General features: G+C 34.7%; 1 protein-coding gene across 7 annotated transcripts in view; it reads left to right on the top strand.

The window, feature by feature from the left end:
• The window catches only part of Zc3h12b (zinc finger CCCH-type containing 12B), a 308449-nt gene continuing 302239 nt past the window's right edge, over positions 1-6210 (top strand). For all 7 annotated transcript variants that reach the window (XM_015501666.2, XM_048797188.1, XM_048797187.1 and 4 more), the window contains exon 1: positions 1-68. The gene's annotated coding sequence lies outside the window, so the exon portion shown is untranslated. The remainder of the gene's footprint in view (positions 69-6210) is intronic.

Below are 6210 nucleotides of genomic sequence, written 5' to 3'. Positions count from 1 at the left end.
GGGGAGGGGCTCCCCCCTGCAGAGACTGCGTCGAGCAAGGCGATGACCAGGACCTTAGAAGAGTAGGGGTGAGTAGTGGCACCACACTCGCCCAGTGCTGGATCGCCTTCCTGGCTTCCAGGGCCCCGGGAGGCGAGCAAAGCGATTTCTCCTGCAGAAGCTTCTGATGCTTCTCCTACATCTCCTCTCAAGCTCACTAATCCCTTCGAGGTAGTTTTCCTTCTGAGTCATGACTTTCTGGGTTAGACCCTGGTGTCCAGGAACGTGGAGTCTGTGTTTAAGGCCTGGCTTTGCTTCTTAGATGCCTTAGATGCTGATAATTCTACGTACAGTCACGCAGCTTGGTCCTTGACTCGGGGACTGACTCTCCCAGTGCCATGCTCGCCCCTTTCCCTTCGTTCTGGCTCTGGCTTTTGCTCTCGCGAGGCTCAGCCTGACCTACAGACTTTTCAGGAGCCATTCTCTAGGCTGCTGTCTTTTCTTGACTCAACGCTTGAACAGCTAGCTCGAGTGGCCCCTTACTTTTCAGTGTTCTTTCTACTCGTGTGCCAAGAGCTTCTGAAAGCCTGTGCCTGGCTTCTGACTCCTGAGATGTAAAAGTACGAAGATAGTACTTACATTGAATGGTAATACTAAAACAAACTAGCAACACTAGTCACTACTCGACTTCCAAAGTGCCATCAAACTTGAGAAGTAGGCAGAGTAGATGATTGATAACAGGGGAATTAGGCTTTACAAACTACTCTTCATCCAGAATGACATACTTTTTCTTTTATAAATATGTTGATGAAACCAAAATGTTCCAAATAAAACTGAGGATGGGTCATTGTGATCTCTTGTTACTCCTGAGGTAGCCTGCAGTTGAAAATAGTCACTTCCAAAAACATTGATATGGGTGCGTTTTGAAAAGGAAAGACATTATCTCTGAGGAGTGATATTTTTCTTTAAAAGTAGGTGGTCAGAATTTTCAGTTCATAGTTGAACCCTTTCAAAAGTGAACTGAATTTAAATTAAATAGTAATTCTGATTGTAAGGTGCTCTGAGCAGACAGTCAATGATGGATTTCTTCTTTTCTTTGGCTCTCTTCCCTCCCTACTGGTATTAGGCCATTTTAGGTTCCTTTATCCAAAAGAAGTGGTGAAAAAAAGGCAGAATAATGGAAAAGCCAAATTTAGTTTTTAGCTTAAAAGCTAAAGATATTTAAAAGTATATAGATGTCATTTGTGATTAGATAACTTTATTTAGTGAATCTGTTAAGACTGCCAACTCCCTGATAGTTTTTGGGTGAAATACTTTGCCTTGGCAGCATTTTTGTTTGAGCTTCTCTTGGTTATGGTTCAAAGCACAACATAATTCTGGTACTACTGGAAAATGATCTTGGTCCTCAGTGTGTATTGTTTGTTTTGTATACTGGCAATCTGGAGTACTTCTAGTTGCTACATTCCAAAGTTAAAGATTTTTTTGTTTTGTTTTGGACAATCTCTTGATGATTATTTTGAATAATCATAACTTTGAATTATTTGAAATAATGATGTGCCATATGAGTAAGTATTGTTCACTTTCATGTACTTGCAGAACCAGGAAGTGATTGGATCCAATATATTTCTATTGTAATGAATATGGCTAGGTAGGCACCAAATACACACGAGCACTTAACAAGGTTGTCATAACCAAGTGGCAAATTAATATTGATAGCTCATTTTGCAGGTGCAGTCAGAACACTTGACCAATGAACTCTGGAATGAGTTTTTTTTTAAGTTACTTTCAAGAAGCTTTAATTTTCAAGCTTCTGTTCATTACTCACTACTGTCCTGCATAGTGTGGAGGACAGAACAAAATATATATATGAGACATCATAGTCAATAATTGGAACACAGAACATTGCAGAATAGGAACTAAAAGAATTAAGAGTTAAGAGAGATCACCAGAGGCTGGGTTTTGCCTGAAAAGTTTTTATAGGAAAAATCAGTCTAGATTTTGGAAATATAAGCTTTGTTGGAAGGGGAAGGAATTCAGCATAGCATGAGCTAAGGTACTTGATTTTCTAATGCTTGTGTTTAGTATTCTCTTAGGTAAACCTAAATAAGGAAGGGACCATCAATGGCAATTAAGTTCTTTGTAGTGGGCATAATTTTCATTGATAGATTACATAGGAAATTAATAAATATAAATAATTTAACAAATGTTCCTGCTATAAAAGTCAGACTTAAAAACAACTGTTCTATTTCCTGGAGCATGTGAAAATGTTTTCTAGGTAAGTATAGATAATTAAGTTCACATATTTTTATGATATGTACATTTTTACTGTTCATTTTGTACTATCTAGGAAGAGACAGTTATAACTTAAGTGTTTCATAAAAAACTGGTCTGATAAGTACAACCTTATGTTCTTAGTATGCTCCAAAGACTACTGGACAAATTCCATAAGCAACATGAATTTTGGTTCATTAAAATATACAATAACTTAGTTTTTAGTATTACCATTTAGTACTACTATTTCTATCATTTTCTGAAACAAAGGGGAGAGATATGTCAGAGGCCTGAATATTTATACCTGTCAAAGCTGTAATATTATTAATAAGGCAAATATTAATAATTGGCAGCTAATATCAGTATTTAAAATACAATTACACTCAGCAACTTATCGAGATCCTGTCTCAAAATGAAAATAAAAATGACTGGGAATGTGGCTCAGTGGTTGATTGTCCCAGGATTCAATACTTGGTACCAAAAAAGAAAAGAAAAGTCTACTGTAATTACTGATGGTCCCTGTCTTAGTATGGTTTCTCTTACAATTTTTTAACTTTACAGTGTACACTGGTGCAAAAACAATATGCATTAAGTAGAAACTACTTTTAATTTTGAATTTTGATCTTTCCCAAGCCTTGCAATATGTGTTTCAATATTCTCTAGCACCGGGCATGGTGATGCATGCCTGTAATCCCAGAAGCTCAGGAGGCTGAGGCAGGAGGATCTTGAGTTCAAAGTCAGCCTCAGCAAAAATGAGGCACTAAGCAACTCAGTGAGACCCTGTCTCTGAATAAAAAATACAAAATGGGGCTAGGGATATGGCTCAGTGGTTGAGTGCCCCTGAGTAATATATATATATATAGTGTGTGTGTGTGTGTGTGTGTACACACACACTCTAGCAATGTTGGGCAGCTGCAGTGAGCCATGACTTTCTGTCAGCCATGTGATCATGAGGAGTAATAACCTCTACTCTATACTGTACTGTGTTGCTAAGCAATGTTCAATAGGTTAAGTGTATTAAGTGCATTTTTCACATGATATTTTCAACCTGTGATAGTTTTGTTGGGGAATAACTCCATCATACATGAAGGAGCACCTATATTGTATCAAAAAAGAGGCATGTCTTCCAACAGAAATTCACATTTTGGAATTAACCAGGATGCATACACTTAAGGAACAATATAGCCAAACTTGAAAAAAAATGTTTTTGAGTACTAGGATTAAACTCAGGGACACTCAAGCACTGAACCACATTCCTAGCCCTATTTTGTATTTTATTTAGAGCTAGGGTCTCGCTGAGTTGTTTAATGCCTCGCCATTGCTGAAGCTGGCTTTGAACCTGTGATCCTCCTGTCTCAACCTCCCAAGCTGCTGGGATTATGAGCATGCACTCCCGCTCCTGGCTCCCAACTTGAGGCTCCAAATTTTTGAGGTTTCTATACACTAGCTTGTACCTTTCATGTGGTATCTTTTGCTACAGCATTAGTCTTCTTTGATTAAAATTACTTCTTAGATTTTAATTCACAGTAGCTTAAAGTTTCTAGATTCAACAAGTAAAATTTTTATTTCAACTATTGTCTACTTAGCAGGTCTGATAATGGTTAAATAAATCATATTAGAGAACATAATGATCCATTCAGACTCAGTCCACAAATATATGATTATTGTTGGAATTCAACCAGTTAACAAGTAGCGAAATGTATTCAGAAGTTATTGAGGTAAATCTCCCTTGCTAAACAAATGTTGCACATTTCTATTCTTAGCTTCTTATGCTAGTATCAAAAGGAAGATCTTTTGAAAGAGAACTGGTGAATTGAAATGATGGAGAAACTGCTGAGACAATGAAAAGTAATTTAATTCAAGTTCTAAGTACTATGATGGTTTAAGGTGCATATCTTAGTTGATGACAGCATGTGAAACAGGGTAAAGAACTGTCAGTTTCTGTACATCTCATCTAATTACTGAGTCCTGATGAAGAACAACATTATACTGAGTACTAGCAATGTATTCATAAGTTTTACTTTTTCTTAAATATGTAGTTTTACAAGTGTTATTCTATTCTATGATCTTTTTGTGGGTGTGTCAAATGACCATTTTCCAGCTGAGCACATCTGTACATTTTATGATGGAAGGTTATCAGAAATACGTCTTTTTCCCCAACTATTCCTTTGGAGTAAATTGTCCTAGAACATAACCTTTTTCATTAAGTGAAAGATACCAATAGCAAAGATACTTCAGTGTAGGAAAAGGGGTAGACAGTGGAATTCCTTCTTCAAATACTGTGCCTACAAATAAAACAAAACCCTTCATATATAAATTATCAACTAATATTCATTGGAGCTGTCTCATGCACTGTTATCATTCTCTTAATGTCATATTATGCCTTGTTAACTCTTTGAAACATGGGCATCCAAAAGTTCCCCTGTGGTCTGATTCGTTATTTTCCTACCCACCAATGTACCTCTGGAATTAATTTTGTTGTTGATAATATTGTGTAATAGAAAATTTTGTAACAAATTGTAGTTGCAATAAATATTAACTGAAACCAGGAATTGTGAAATAATTAATAATGATGAAATGGCATTTTATAACAACTTTAATTTAAAACCACTGTAGAGTAAGCATTAGTATATCCATGTATTTCATGATTGCTTTTTCTATTTCTATGAGGAATGTCATTGGAATTTTGATCGGAATTGCATTAAATCTGTATAGTGCTCTTGGAAGTATGGCCATTTTGATAATATTAGTTCTGCCTATCCAAGAGCAAGGTAGATTTTTCCATCTTCTAAGGTCTTCTTAGATTTCTTTCTTTAGGGTTCTGTAGTTTTCATTATATAAATCCTTCACCTCTTTTGTTAAGTTGATTCCCAAGTATTTTATTTTTTTTTTGAGGCTATTGAAAATGGGGTAGTTTTCCTCATTTCCCTTTCTGAGAAGTTGTCACTGATATACAGAAATGCCTTTGATTTATGGGTGTTGATTTTATATCCTGCTACTTTGCTGAATTCATTGACTAGTTTTAGTTTTCTGGTGGAACTTTTAGGGTCTTCTAGGTGTCCCTGACCTTTCACATTTCTGAATTATAGAGCTCTTCATTAAGCTCACTTTTTGTACTTCACTTCCACTTTTCCTAACCACTGTGGATATTGGGTTTGTCCTTATTGTCACTTCTAAGTTATTTCTGTGGCCCCTAAATGAGTTTTACAAAAGACATTTGCATATATTACATTTATATATATGCATATATTTGTATATTTATTATATAAATATCTTCAAATATATGCATGTATATATGACATATACAAATATCTTTCTATATACAAATATAGTTATATGTAATATGTAATATAGGTATATATAATGTCTATATTTGGATATGTATTTGTATATATTTGTATATATATATGCATGAACATATGTATATATATTATGTAATAGAAACCAAATATGATTGTACATTTGTTATTTACAGATGTATATGTATACATATGTATGTACATATATTACATATATATGTCATTTAGGAGAGATTTTATGTGATAATTTAAATGGCCAGATCCCTATCAGATGAATTGCATTTGAAATTGGGTGATTTGACTCAAAGTAGCAGTAGGGAGAATAATTTATGTGTTTGTTTGTTTTTTTTAAACTCCATCTATCCCAGGAAATTTAAAAATCATTATTATATAAAGTAAATTGTTGTAAGTTGAATACTCTTGAATAAAAGTAGGACTTCTTTCATTGGGATTAATTCAGAGTTCATCATTATATTTTTATCATCTGTGCTTATATAGTTATACTTAGGTTTTATTATATTTTAGAATAAAAATGATTATCTTCTCTGTTTTCTGATCTTATTGTCAGTACTTTGTATTTATATATCTTTCAGTGGAGACATTTAGAGGATACTTTTATATTCTGTGACATTTCTTACCATCTACTTGGAACTGCTTTTAT

The sequence above is a fragment of the Marmota marmota genome, unplaced genomic scaffold, assembly GCF_001458135.2.
Source record: "Marmota marmota marmota unplaced genomic scaffold, marMar, whole genome shotgun sequence".
Taxonomy (NCBI): Eukaryota; Metazoa; Chordata; class Mammalia; order Rodentia; family Sciuridae; genus Marmota; species Marmota marmota.
Note: the sequence above shows the minus strand (reverse complement) of the source record. Positions and strands in the feature narration are given on the sequence as shown.